This window comes from Erpetoichthys calabaricus, chromosome 3, assembly GCF_900747795.2.
Source record: "Erpetoichthys calabaricus chromosome 3, fErpCal1.3, whole genome shotgun sequence".
NCBI lineage: Eukaryota > Metazoa > Chordata > Cladistia > Polypteriformes > Polypteridae > Erpetoichthys > Erpetoichthys calabaricus.
In genome coordinates this window covers 31,964,912-31,980,632 of record NC_041396.2, presented here as the reverse complement: position 1 = coordinate 31,980,632, position 15,721 = coordinate 31,964,912, and positions in this window count along the sequence as shown.

Here is a 15,721-nt window from a genome sequence, read left to right as displayed (position 1 = left end):
GATAAAGACATCACTCCAATAACTAGTGAAAAAAAGAAATCTTAGAAGAGGTTAAAGAAAGACTGAAAGGAGATCTCATAAAATGTAACATGCTTTTCAAACCAAATTCTCAATTTTAAATCCTTGTGTCCTTGTATTTCTCTGGAGGAATTTTAGGAGAGATATCTCTGACAAAGTTGATTCTTAAATGAAAGTCTCAGGAGCCAACAAAGATCAACCTTTGAGCAGTAAAATTTTCCTCAGGGATGATATGCTCCTATACTGTAGGGACAAGGCCATTAAGGCTTTACATGTATGAAGTGCAAGGCTATGGACAAGAGAACTTAGACATGAAAACTCAAAAACAAATCATGGAATTCCTCTTCATGGAACTTTGCAATATTATTAGGTTTGACATATTCTCATATTCTAAAAGCCTTTTGATTTTGAACAAAATCACTCTCGTAGATTTTGCTCTGCATAGGTAATGATTTTTTGTGCATATTCATTTTCCAACTGCAGCAGAATTGGAGGGTGGGAGGGATAGTTGGGACCATGCGCTAATAGCACGTTGCCGCACCCATCACATGATGGACCACATGGATTGTGACCCGAGTGCAGCAGGTGACACCTCAGAACTGGGGAAGAAGAAAAATCGTGGCAGTCCATTTGTCTGTCCAGGATTTTAAATCACCTGTAGTTCGCAAACCATTTGACGTATTGACCTGAAATTTGGTACACATATACTACGTGACGTCTACTATCCGCTTTCAGGGTGATGATTGACCTCCAAAATTATTCCTCTTGCACTGCATTTTTATCACTCTTTAATTAATATTGTTTTTATCAGTATGCTGCTGCTGGAGTATGTGAATTTCCCCTTGGGGATTAACAAAGTATCTATCTATCTATCTATCTATCTATCTATCTATCTATCTATCTATCTATCTATCTATCTATCTATCTATCTATCTATCTATCTATCTATCTATCTATCTATCTATCTATCTATCTATCATTTTTCACATTGTTAGGTATTTTCTATTGTTTTTATAATTGTGTTTTGTCTTTTGAAATGTGTCTCCATTCCATGTGTTTTGTGGATGGTGACTCTGCTCTCTGTTCTCCATTTTGGGGCCTAGTCTGGCCAGTCACCTAGGCTTGCCTGAGTGAGGCCAATATTGGGGCTGATCACTCAGGTTTCTGAATATTTTTTGTTGATGTTTTTGAAGGTCTCATCTTTTTATGCAGTGCCAGAAGCACGTGTGGACACTTTTTGTGACTGAAGACAGAGAAGAAAATTAAAATTAGTCAAAACCTTTTATTAATACATACCAGGCAAGGGTAAAATGTCAGAGAAACACAGTCCTAGGACACCGCGCTTCATCTGCCTCGAGCGCAGATGTCCTTGTTCTTTTATACCTTTCTAATCTCCTGATCGTTGACCACGTAAGCAAAAAATAGCGTCCTGACTCATTGTACTTTTCCAATTTTGTAAAGTCATTACCCTAAAGGTATATTTTCTTGTCACACACATCATCAAAAGAAAACTTCCAGAAAGTATACATGCTTTTTGTCACGTATGCAAAACACAAACAAGTTTCATCATTCTGTCCTATTTTCTGTACACACATACATTTTGTTCAATTACATCTTTTTATGTTTTCACACTCCTCCCTTTTTGAACAAAATGATGTGGGCAATATAATTCTATCTTGAAATGGTTGATGAAGGGGAAGGGGGATAGGAAGTGGAAGAAACTATACGAGACATGCGCTCCTCATGTAGCATATATGCCCTTTCCATAGAGGCGGTAAAGAACTTAGATATTATATAGCGAAACAAAGGGATAATACAACAACCAAACAGGAGGAGGAGACAAAATGTCACAACCAAAGAAATGAAAACAGATCTTATCCATTGTCCCCAAGATCCAAAGGAGGATGTAAACCACTGATCCCAAGGATTTGTAATGCCAGAATTAGTGGAAAGTTCTTTAGAGAGAGCAGTAAGGCCTGCCAATGCACGAGTTATTGATCCATCTGGCGCGGTATTATTTGGAATATATGTACAACAAGCATCACCAAGCATAGCACAGACACCTCCCTTTTCCGCAAGTAACATGTCCAGGGCTAGACGATTTTGCCAAGTCATCAGAGAAGTACGATCAAGCTGTTCATGTATGCCTTCAATAGCGTCTTTGGTGAAGTTAAAACCGGCTGCGACTTGATCCCTAGCTTTAAATCTGTCTGGGACACCCCTAGGGACTCCAATAGCATCTATGTATACTCCAGGGCCATGTAAGGAGATATTAATAGGCGTATGGAAAAGGGAGCGGGTATGTCAGAAATAAAAAGGAGGTGTGGAATAATATGGGGAGTGAGAGGGAGGTAAGGATAGAAGTCTAAAAGGCATAACTAATTGGATTGGAGCACAGGTACCAGACCAGTTAGGGGGAAGGGTGGCAAATAATTTGGACCTACGACACATCCACCAAATATCTGATCTAAGAGTGGTTTGGGAGAGAAGAAAGGAAGACAGAACGGTGTTCAGAGAAAAGTTAACCTGAAAAGTTTGAGAACAGAAAGAAAATGGTAATTCTCCTACCCATGTCGTTCCATAAGATTTGAAACATGTATAATTTCCTTCGTGAGTTTGAAACATAGGGGTATCCATGTGACGGGTGGGGGGAAAAAGAATAGATAGATTAGAACACTTTGAACCAGAGAGGGGTTTCTTGGAAGTAGTGAATAAGTACAGAAGGCAGGGCAACCCCACGGGGTCAGAAATGTTAGATAATGGGAAAGGGACTGTAGCTAAATGAGGACGGGCTGCAGCGCACGCATAACAATGAGAACGATTAACTTGCTTAGCTGAATAGAGAACCCACTGCAACCATCTATTCTGATTCCCATAACCAGTTTCTACTGAAAAAGTGGATGAAAGGGTGGAAATATTCATAATCTTAACAGGAGAAAAATCTGAACCAAAAGTTGGGGAGATGGGTGTGTGTGCCAGAGAATGAGGGGTGTTAGTAACAGGATCGTCAATCTTAATTAGAAATCTCCCTAAAGGGTCTGTTCCAGATACATATGCCCCTAATACATAAATACCTGAGTCATGTAAAGAGGGGTTCTTCAAAGTAATGATCAAGGGGTTACAATGGTTGTCAGCACATTCATGAGAGGCATGTCCTTTTATGATAGAAAACCGATTTTTCAAACCGTATTTTTGGGCCTCAAAAGGTTGATAACCCCAGTCCTCAGTTCCAGTGTTAGCAAAAACCCATTGCCAGTTGTCGCAGTCACTTCCCCTCATACACACGTATTTGTCAGATCCGGTCCACTGGGCTTGTCGACCAGTCCCACAGTTGATAATAGAGCAGAAATCAAACTGCACTGATGTGGTAATTCCCAACGGGAAAGTCAAGGTGACCAGGGCAGTAGACAAGGGAAAAGAAAAGCATAGTAGCACAGCAATCAAGGGTGCCATCTCTTGCAATGTGAGGCGTGAATCCAGGCAGGCAGTCCCTCAACTTTCACGGCGTGTGGTGTGGATAGAAGAATTTGGAATGATCCTCTCCACCTAGGCTGATGCCAGTGTTTCCTCCGAGTATCTCGAACCAGGATCCAGGTGCCCAAAGGAATTGGTAAATCCTTGGAAAGGGGACTGGTCCTCCAGGCTTGATTAACCTGCTGGTAGATTTCCTTCAACGAGGTTCGCAAACCTGCAAGACTAGAGAGAAGATCATTGTCCACAGTATGCAAATTCACATTACAACCATGCCAACGGGCATGGGACGTCCGGTCAGAATCTCAAACGGCGATAGTCCCAGTTGTCGGTGTGTCCGTCCCCTTAGTCCCATTAAAGCTAAGGGTAGTGCATCCGGCCATGATAAATTAATTTGTTCACAAATTTTTGCGAGTTTAGCTTTTAAAGTGCCATTGCATCGTTCTACGATGCCTCCGCTTTGGGGATGGTATTTACAATAATGGTGCACATTAATTTGGAGCCAAGTGGTTAATTCATTTATAATGGAGTTCACAAAATGAGTGCCATTATCTGTTTGTAACTTTTGAGGGATACCCCATCTTGGAATAATCTCTTTAATTAGTGCTTTAGCTACTGTTTTGGCATCGTTGTGTTTAGAAGGGAAAGCCTCTATTCATCGGGAGAACACATCGACAATCACAAGACAATATCGGTACCCTTTCGACGGGGTTAGTTCAATGAAATCCATTTGAAGGTGTTCAAACGGACCCATTGGATTAGGGGTAACGGCGGGACTTACCTGGGTACCCTTTCCCACATTAAACTTTTGACATATTGCACAGCATCTGCAAAATTGCTCTGCATATGTAAAGAAACCTACAGCTTCCCAATGTTTTTCAACATCTCGAACCATGGCATCTCTTCCTGCGTGATCGAGGCCATGGGCGATTTTTGCCATTCCTGGGAAAGAGGCTTTTGGGAGAAAAGGTTTGTTAGTGTGTTTATGAGTCCAGACTCCATCAGAGAGGGACCCTTCTTTGGACCATTTTCTCCTTTCGATATCCGTGGCTGCACTCTGTAAAGAAATAATTTGATTATCAGGATCCTGGTCATTTCTCTGTTGGAATAAAGAAATTGGTGTGTTATTATATGCAGCCTCTTTAGCAAAGTGGTCAGCTAATTCATTTTCTTTGCTAACAGGATCCTGTGTGAGCTATCATTTAACAATCGCTAGCTTCGATGGTTTGGTTATAGCTTCTAAAAGGGATTCGATCAATTTCTGACGTTGGATGGGTTTGCCAGTACTGGTCTTAAGTTGTGCTTAAAGGTTATCTATGCAACATACTTAAACGCGTCTTTTCCTTCATGCTTATTATTACAACTTCTCAGGCCGCAAGCTGGTATCACTTTCATTAAATTAGGAATTCATCTTACCTCAGTTTCATGCGCGCTGTGTTCCAGATCATGAAACATCCGTGGCAAAATTTTAGCCCAGCGGCAACAAGGAAAAATCATTAAATTTTCCGTGGCGAGCCGTAAATTCCAGCGACAAACAAGGACAATCCACTCGGGGAAATCACGCAGCACAATTCCACAAGAAGAAAGCATTCCCAACAACAAGAAAGCATTCCCATTACGCGGTCACAAAGAACATTCTGACTTAACAAGGAAAACATACGTGCTTGAACCGTTATTCGTATCAAGTGTGCTGACCACTGCGTCACCATGCTCTTCCTTTATAGTACCTAAAATACACAATTTCCATTCATATCACAATTAGACACATTCCGCTTATCGCCAAAAAACTTGTCTCCCTTCTCATGTAATATTATTAAAAGAGTATTTTTCCTTCAAACTTGATCAGGGTTTAAAAGGAAAATACTTTTGTATATCTACAAGCCTTAAACAAAAGTGGAGACATTCATTTGCGTTAAACCAATTACACAAATCGATAATTATCTTTTTCAGTTTTTAGTTAGAGCTCTCCAGTACTGGTCTTAAATCCCCTTAGTTTCCATAGTGTTCCATGATCATGGCAGACTCCAAAAGCATACCTGGAATCTGTATAAATTGTTACGATCTTCCCTTCGGACAGCTGACATGCTTGAGTGAGTGCTAAGAGTTCAGCTGTTTGTGCACTTAAGCTTGATGAAATTCGATTTGCTTCCAGCAGGCGGTCCCCTTGGACCACTGCGTAACTAGTTGAGATGTGAAGTTTTTGCTTGTACTAGGATAAAATGTACAGCGTGAGGCACTTTAACTGTTAGGGGGCTCATGAGAACTACATCCGTGCTTGCTAAAACAGCTTCTGTTGTTGCAGCCACAGCACGAAGACACGGAGGAAGTGCTGCGGCCACTGGATCCAGTTTTTTTAGAAAAAAATAAGTCACCGGTCTTTGTTTATCTCCATGTTGTTTCCATGTTGTTGCGTCAGTACTGCATTCATAAATCCCTGCTTTTCGTCCACGAACAAAGTGAATGGACGAGAATAATGAGGCAAACCTAGCGCGGGCGCAGATAAAAGAGTAGTTTTGAGGTTACAGAGAGCCTTCTCAGCCAATTGTTGCAACGGCTGTGCTCTTTCAGTAAAATTTAGAACCCACTGTCTGCAGTAGCCCAGAATACCTAAAACAGACATAACCTGTTGTTTTGTTTAGCTGCAGCTTAACCTTAGAAACTTTATGGCCATTGTCCCCCAAAAACAGCAACAATTTCTGGGTATCTATTGTACAATTTTCTTCCGTAGCGCTACATATCATTGGCCATCTACATACTGTATCAATGTCCTATTTCCGGCCAGACGCCTTCTAAATTTTGGGCAAGAGCTTAACCAGAAACACAAAGGGCTTCTCTGTATCCCTGAGGCATGACGGTCCATGTCCATCGGCGGTACCGCGTTTGACGAGATCGGGATGTACGGCGGAGATGCCAGCCTCTGCTTCGGGAGACAAAGGATATTGGGCACGGTGCGGGCGGAAGGAGGATTTCGGGTGGATCACCAGAGGCTCACAATGGGCTATCCTTTGAAACACTACTTTAGTTATTAAATGGTCAGGAGTATCAAAAATACCTGGAGTAACTTGTAACCAGTCTGTTCTTTCAAGGCATTTTTCCACCCATGGTCCTATTTTCTCCCATTTAACAGTGTGTGATTTAGCTAAGGAAAATATGAGGCACTATGCTGCCAAGATAATATATATGCTGTGAGCATGTAAGATGAACAGAAGCAGCTACCTTTGTGGATGAAATAAAAACACAGTAGATATGAAGGGTTTCGGGGCAAGTACCAGAAGTAAGGAAAGATTCTAGCCAGGTGGTGTCTACTTCTATAGGGAAGTATTGGGCAGTACAGTGTAAAATGTTAGGGGCCTGTAAATTGGGAAAAAGACAAGGGGAAAAAGAGTGTAGGGCTTTGAGGAGAATGGTGTGTGGGGAAAATATCTAAAGTCCATGCTGCAAAAGAGGGTTTGGGGTAAGGGGTAATTTGACACAACAACTTTGGGGTTGAACAAGGTATGTCCGCCAGGACGTGACTGGACTTGAAGAAGTTTTGATACTTGAAGAAGGTGAGGTTGTCCAGAAGCAGTAAGCACAGTAACAGTTTCGTTTGAGGCAGGGACCTTTGCCAGCGAGCGAGTGGCACCAGTGTCGATTAAGAAAACAGTCTCAGTGCCATCAACGAACAATGTCAGTAAAGGATCAGTCTCTGAATTATGGGTGAGCAAAGGTAGTTGAAAAGAGTGGCTGGAGGTCCCAGCGTTTTCCTATGGCCAGTATTGTTAGTCAGGGGTGTCAGAGAAAACAGGTGGAAATAAGGGGAGGTGGGGGCTGTTGCTGTCTGTGAGGGCACTCCCGACGAAAATGTCCAGTTTCACCACAAGCGTAGCAAGAGTAGGAATTAGCATTGGAATTTAAGGGAGAGGGAATAAAAGGATTCTTAGTGTGGTCAACAGGAGGAGCTCTAAAACCACCTCGTCCTCTTCCTCGTCCTCGTCCCCTTCCTCTAAAGCCATATCCTCGACCTTGGTCAGGAGTATTCCTGGTATAATAGTTCATCTGTGCTGCCAATAATTTGGCATGAGAGTCCGATTCGGCATGTTCAGCATGTCGTTTGACTTCATCAAACGTGGCACTTTCCCACTCAATACAGGAAGTGCGGACCTTGTTTTGTATATCAAAGCGCAAACTGGAAACAAAAGGTGGAACTGCAGCTCGGGTGCGGTCATCAGCATTTCCCAAGCCCGAGTGATTAGCCATAAGGTCTTGAATCCTATGTGCCCATTCATCAACCGTCTCATCTCTCTTTTGTTTTGCAGCAGAAATAAGGGACCAGTCCGTTCCTTTTTTATATTTTTCTGCAATATTTTGTCTCAACGCCTCCCATTGTGGGTTAAATTCGCCTTCTCCACCTATCCCCTGTCCTCGAGTTAAAGCTGGGTTCCATACCCATGGAACGTCATTGCGGACACCCCTGCCAACAGTGGCCCATGTGGTCCCAAGCTTTCGACGAAGTACCTGGGTCCATTCAGCAGCATTAGGCTTATACATGCTATCTAACTGATCAAGTTGTTCAACAAATTTTAGTCCTCCTACTTCCTTTGGATCTGGAAGTGCATTCACGACATCTTTTAGTTCTTGGATGTCCCAGTTCCGATGTATCATTACTGTTGTGGGATTTTGGGGTCCAGCTGGATGGGCAGGGTTATAATGGGGATTGGGAACTTCTATTAAAGGGCAAGTAAGTGAAGGTGAAGGATCAGAAGAGAAAAAAGTTGGAGCTAGTTTGTGAGTGGAGGTTTGACTTCGAGTGCATTTGGAGACGGGGGTTTGTCTAGTACAGGGTGGGTCATCACGATGGGTTGAGGGGTCATAGTGATCTGTGCCTGGGGAATCATCAGGGGAAACTTCTGCTAGTTGTAGTGCAGGGGGGGGCAGTCGGAATGGGGAATAGAGGAGGGGATAATAGAGGTGTCTGAGGTTGGTTCTGAGGAGGGGAAAAAAAATAATAGGATAAATCTAAACCTGTCTTCTTTTCTATAAATTTTCTAGGAGACCCATTTTTACGGGGCGTCTGTTGATCCTCCGAAAATAATTCCTCCAGCATTAATGATTTTGATCCCCCTGTGCGGCGATTAACAGGCTTACTGTTATAAATTCCCATTATGTCCCCTTGCTCTCCTGGGTTCTGTATTTAATTTTCCAACTATATACTGATTCGCCTAATCCCTTGTACGTATGAATCAGCGAGGCATTAAGTGTGCCACTCACTAAACCTAAACTGTTCCCTTCTTAGTTTCAAGGGGAGACACCTAACTATCGGTACTGTCCCAGTTCCCAGGAGAACACGGTATTGTTGCTTATTCCGTATGTAGATTTATTTATTTTCCCATAGCGCTACATATCTTCCATAGCTACATATGCACGTCACTTGTAGGCAAATCCTTTGTTGCTCTTTTGAGCATTTTGCTTTGATTCTCCTATTTGATAAGTACATTCTTCCTTAATAACGATTCTCTGTTGCCCTTCTCTTTACAAGAAAAGGGTTTGTGGTTATCCTTTTCTTTGTAGAACATATAGATATATTTATAAATATTTCTTTATATGTTGAATTGTTAAGCCAGTTTTTACAACATTGGGCCTAGCCAGGATGAAGCTGGGAGTAGTTGTCTGGGGCAAGCAGGACTAGGTGTGCCTCATCTGGGCTGGCTAGTAATGGTGCTAGCCTGCCTTTATGGATCTTTATGGAGAACTCAACCCATCTAATGGAGCCCTGTGGTAACTGTCACTGAGACGTTAGCAGCAAATCCTATATATCTTGTAAATTGTGAGATCAGCCTTCATTGGATTGGGCTTGTTTTTTAAGTACACACCACAGATGCTCAATCAAATTGAGATCTGGTGTACAGTGATCCCTCGCTATATCGCGCTTCGCCTTTCGCGGTTTCACTCTATCGCGGATTTTATATGTAAGCATATTTAAATATATATCGCGGATTTTTTGCTGGTTCGCGGATTTCTGCGGACAATGGGTCTTTTAATTTCTGGTACATGCTTCCTCAGTTGGTTTGCCCAGTTGATTTCATACAAGGGACGCTATTGGCAGATGGCTGAGAAGCTACCCAGCTTACTTTTCTCTCTCTCTCTCTTGCGCTTGAGCAGGGGGGCTGTTCGCACACCTAGACGATACGGACGCTCGTCTAAAAATGCTGAAAGATTATCTTCACGTTGGCTACCTTCTGTGCAGCTGCTTCGTGAAGTGACATGCTGCACGGTGCTTCGCATGCTTAAAAGCACGAAGGGCACGTATTGATTTTTTTATCCCTCTCTCTCTATCTCTCTCTCTCTCTCTCTCTCTGCTCCTTTCTGAGGGGGTGTGAGCTGCCGCCTTCAACAGCTTTGTGCCGCGGTGCTTCGCATACTTAAAAGCAAACAGCACCATTGATTTGTTTGCTCCTTTGAAGAGGAAGATATGTTTGCATTCTTTTAATCGTGAGACTGAACTGTCATCTCTGTCTTGTCATGGAGCACAGTTTAAACTTTTGAAAAAGAGACAAATGTTTGTTTGCAGTGTTTGAATAATGTTCCTGTCTCTCTACAACCTCCTGTGTTTCTGCGCAAATCTGTGACCCAAGCATGACAATATAAAAATAACCATATAAACATATGGTTTCTACTTCGCTGATTTTCTTATTTCGCGGGTGGCTCTGGAACGCAACCCCCGCAATGGAGGAGGGATTACTGTATTTGGCACCAAAGTCATCTTGGCATGTTCTTCAAATCATCCCTGAATCATTTTTACAGTGCGTGCTGAAAGAGACCAGCATTACGTTTTTCAGCAATTTGTAGCTCTTCTGTGTGACAGGTTCACCAGTTGTCCTTGTTTAGACCACTTCTAGTAGATATTAACCACTGATACAGGGAACATCATATAAGACCTGCCATTTTGGAGATGTTCTGGCTCAGTCATCTAGAACACAATGATCGGTGTTATAAGTCCAATGGTAGGACTCATAATATTTTCATTATGGTCTGTTAATGTATTCCTCAAATTTTTTATTTCATGCAAGGTGAAAGGCTGGAGTACTGATTGGGTGTTGACACATCACACATTCTCTAGCAGCTCTACAAGTGAAATCCCATAGCCTGATACATCTATGGGATGTCACACTGGTCTCACAAAGCATCATGATGAGGAGGAGGAGGATGGGAGCATGCATAGGGCACTGGGGAAAAAATGTTGACCAATGTTGGCCCCAAGCTGAGTTTCGGTGAACAAGGTCACTGGCAAATACAGCATATTCCCTGTGGAAAGCAGTTTGTTGAATTTTGCAAACACTACAGCTCACATACATTTATCCACTAAACTAACGTTTTAGTCCAGGGAAGCACTGAAGGCATATTTTCAAGGTAGCTGTGTACCAAGACTCTCCACTTCACACCTCCAGCTGCAGGCTCCTGAAAGATGTCACAGAGTCCTGTGGTTGGGGGCATCTGCATCTGGAGATCTGTAGCTAGACACTATTGAGGGTGACTAGCGAATATCAAATTTCAAACAAATATTACCTCAGTAGTATGGGGATGTTCAGGATTGCAAGGTATTGATCTTTCTCTTGGGAAAATTTAATAATATTTCTTTAAAGAAAAAGTGCACAATCAAATGACATTAATAGTTTCAACCAATGGTGATGTTTCACTGTAAAAAGAATCACTAAAGTTAGAAAAACAACCATTTTCTCTTGTAGTTTTGATTATGTGGAGGTACTTGAAAAAACACACAAAGACATAACCCTGGATCTGTGGAAATATGACATAATTGACAGAAACGAATAAATTCAGAACAGGCTAAGCATGTTTGGGCCTGGCCAGCACTTGGAATGGGAGACCATCTAGAAAAAGCTTGATTTGCTGCTGGAAGTGGTGTTGATGAGGCCAGCAGAGGCTGCTTACCCTGTGGTCTGAATTTGGATCCCAGTGCCCCAGTGCAGTGAAGAGGACACTGTGCTGTAAAAATGGTGCTGTCCTTCAGATGAGATATAAAACTGAGGTCCTGACTCTCTGTGGTCATCAAAATTCTCTGGGCATCCTTGGTAAAGTGTAGGGTGTAGCCCAAAGTCCTGGCTAAACTGCCCTCCATGGCATATTCATTGTGGCCCCCTATCCATCCCCTTTCTCTAATTGTCTCTCTCTCTCACCACTTTACCACCTAACAGCTAATGTGAGGTGAGTGTAATGGTGCAAAAATGGCCACCGTCACATCATCCAGGTTGATGCTACACATTAGTGGTGGTTGAAGTGGCTCCTCACTCACTAAAATGCTCTGAATAGTGAGAAAAGCACTACATCAATGTAAAGATTATTATGATTAAATTCAGCATCTGCTTCTTCCTCTTTTATAAGGATACAGACTGTGCAGCACTCCCAAACTGTTACATATAGAACTCTTGAGGCTTTACAACAGGCTCACATTCCCCTGTTCCCACTTTCATAAAATTTTATTTTAAATATGTGCCTGAAAAGTTTTAATATGAAGCTGCCTTTAAAATGAAAATGTTTGCGCTCTGAGGATAACCCAGCAACCCCAGAGCTCTATGAACAAATCTGCTTGACTACAATGCCACCATGTGGAAATATTTGGAAAGTCAATTTCATCATGAAAAATCCCCAGGGTGTTAAATATAAGAAAAGATAAGTACAGTGTTAAACTTGCCCTGATGTATGTGTGTGTGTGTGTGTGTGTGTGCGTGCGTGTGTGTGTGTGTGTGTGTGTGTGCGTGTGTGTGTGTGCGTGCGTGCGTGTGTGTGTGTATGTGTGTTCACCCTGTGAAGTACCCTGCTCAGGGATTGTTACTGGATTGGCTCCAGCTTCCCTGCAACCCTGCCCTGGATAAACAGGTTAAACATTGATGGATGAATGGATGACACTTGACAACAGAAAAGGACATTTAATGCTAATGTGAAAGCAGATCTATATAAGGTGGTCTAAGTTAATTACAAATGTGAAACTCAAAATAATTGGTCCCATGAGTAATCACCCCTGCAAGTCAGTTTTTAGTAGGTGGCAGCCATGATAGCTTTGAGTCTGTTTGCACTCATCTCTCTCCCTCTATTAGCCATGCACATCTGGACAGTGACATTGTTCCCCATTCATTGTTACACACTGCTCTGGCTATGTCTGGTTGCATTGTGGAACATCCAGTACATGAGCACCATTGTCAAGTCCAGCCACATGTTCTTAGTTGGACTGAGATCTGGACTGTGACTCTACCACCCTAGGATATTCACACTGTTGTTTTGAAGACATTCCTGTGTAGCTTTGGCTTTATGCTTCAGGTCATTGTCTTGCTGGAAAACAAATCTACTCCTGAGATGCAGGTTTGCAGGTAACAACAACATTTATTTTCATAGCGCATTTTCATACAGACAATGTAGATCAAAGTGCTTTACAAGATGACAAAGTGAAAGTTACATGGAAAAAACAATTAAAGAATTGGCAACAATATTAAAAAACGTAGCTAAAGAAAAAGGTAAGGAGGACAGGAAAAAACACCAGTTATGCCCAGAGAAAAAAAGCAAAATCTGCAGGGGTTCCAAAGCCAAAAGACCGCCCAGCTCCCACTGGGCATTCTACCTAACATAAATGTCCCTAAATTAGTCTTCTTTATTTTCAGGATTCATATGATAGGATTTGATGAAGTTGGTCTTGTGGGCACCTGAGACACCCACTTTCATTCCATCATCTCAGGGGGCTGCACAATGCTTTGATCATGCGGTGGTGGTGCAGATCACCACCACAGAAAAAAGAGAAAAGAGAGCAGAGAGTAGTAGAGATTAGTACTGATTGCAGATCCCTGAAAAATATGATAACTCTTTGCCCATTTTGTCTATTAGGAACACAACTAAAATGTAGCTACAAATTTCTATTGGTAAAGTATTTCAGATTTTAGGTGCATAACAGCAAAAGGCCACATCACCACTTCTTTTAAGCTTGGCTCTTGGAATTATAAGCAGACCTCCATTTGAAGATCTAAGGTTACGACATGGAGTGTAGGGGGACAGGCATTCCGAGATTTAGGACAGAGCGAGATTATTTAAGGCTTTGTAATTAGTAGTATTTCCAAATCAATTCTGAAGGATTATAGGTAACCAAGTAACAACACTGAAACTGGTGAGATGTGCTCAAATTTTCTTTTCTACTTAAGATTCTGCCTGCTGCATTTTGCACAAATTGTAGCCAATTGATGTCTTTCTTTTGACTAGTAATCAAGTAATTTTCTAGCATCTTGTAAAGTTCTTAAAGGCCTAAATGTTGCTGTATCCATTAAGTGAAAAAATGCAGTCCTAGTAATGTGGTTAATATGCGATTAAAGTTTAGGTCAGCATCAATGATAATCCTCAGATTCTTTAACTCCGCTTTGACTGTTAAACCTAAGGGATTCAGTTTACTTCTAATACCCTCACTATTTCCATGTTTGCTAATCACTAAGATTTCTGTGTTCTCCTTATCTAGTTTGCAAAAGTTTCTACTCATCCAATTAGAAATACTGCTCAGACATTGTATTAGAGAGCAAGGAGCATCAGGGTCATCAGGTGCTGTCGATAAGTAAAGCATAGCTGTGGTAGCTCACCTTGCGCTTTGGAATAATCTGACCTAATGGAAGCATTTAGAATGAAAAAAGTAGCAGACCCAGAATAGATCCTGGTGGACCACCATATACAATATCATGTGTCACTGAAGTACAATCACCACAACTAACAAAGAATTGTCTAGCTGTTAAGTGCAACTGAAGCCAATTTAAGATGCTTCTAAATAGGCCCACCCATTGTTTAAGGCAATTTATAAGAATAATGTGGTCTATGGTGTCAAATGCTGCACTCAAGTCTAAGAGAACAAGACGAGGTATATGGCCTCATTAACCCACAAATCATTAACCACTTTAACCAGCACAGTTTCTATACTACGATTTGTTCTAAAACCTGACTGGAACCTGTCAAGAATAGAATTTTTAATCAAATAATCATTAAGCTTTTAACAAACTGCCGTTTTTAAAATTTTACTTAAGAAAGACAGGTTAGAAATTGGTCTAATGTTGTTGAAGACTGAGGGGCTGAGATTATTTTTCTTGAGCAGGGGTTTAAAAACTGGAGTCTTCAGAGAGTAAGAGAAGACCCCTGTATCTAATGAGGAGTTCACTGTGTCAAGTACACTATGAATAAGGACATCGGAGACTTCTTTGAAAATGCCTGTTGGCATTGGGTCAAGGACACAGATGGATGGTTTCAGTTATTTTAGATGGCTGTATTCGAATGAAAGAATTGAACTCTCTTAAAAGGGAATGCTGGGGTTCCATGGGATTAACTTTGGGCAGATGTACTATATTATCCCTAATTTCATTTATTTTATGTTTAAAAAATATAGCAAAAGCCTCACAAGTTTCACTAGTGGTTTTTAGGAGGCATTCCATTGAGTGAGCTGGGTTTAGAAGACGACTGCATCAGGATTTGTTGCATTCATTTTACACTCACAAGCCTCCCAGTTCCTGTTGCAGAGAGACATCCACAAAGCCTGATGCTGCCACTGTCATGCTTAATGGTGGCAAAGTTTTATATTACAAGTAAAGTATCTATCTATCTATCTATCTATCTATCTATCTATCTATCTATCTATCTATCTATCTATCTATCTATCTATCTATCTATCTATCTATCTATCTATCTATCTATCTATCTATCTATCTATAAGTGTTTAGCTAATGCTAAGTATAGTGTTTAGTCTGATGGCCAAAAAGACTAATTTCCATCTCCTCAAACCGAAGGACATTCTTCCAGTTGACTTCAAAGTCTCCCATGAGGTTTCTGGCTAACTCCACCTATGATGTCACCTGTCTTTTCTTCCAACAGGGGCTTTCTCTGTCCTACTTTCCCATGAAGCTTTAACCAGTGAAGCAACAGTTGTTGTCTGAGCTGTCTCTCCAATCTGAGTTTCTGTTGCTTGTATCTCCTTCAAAGTTCTCATTGGCCTTATGGTGGCCTCCTTTGCTGCTCTTCTTCTTGCTCAATCATTCAGTTTTTATGGACAGTAAATTTACAGCTCTGTCATACCCTTTCCATTTCTTAATGACTGGTTTAACTGGAATGTTCAGTCACTTGGATATTTTCTTGTCTCCTTCCCCTGACTTGTGCTTTTCAATCCCCTTTTCCTAGAGATGCCTGGTGTGTTCTTTTGTCTTCATTGTGTAGGTTAAGCCATCAT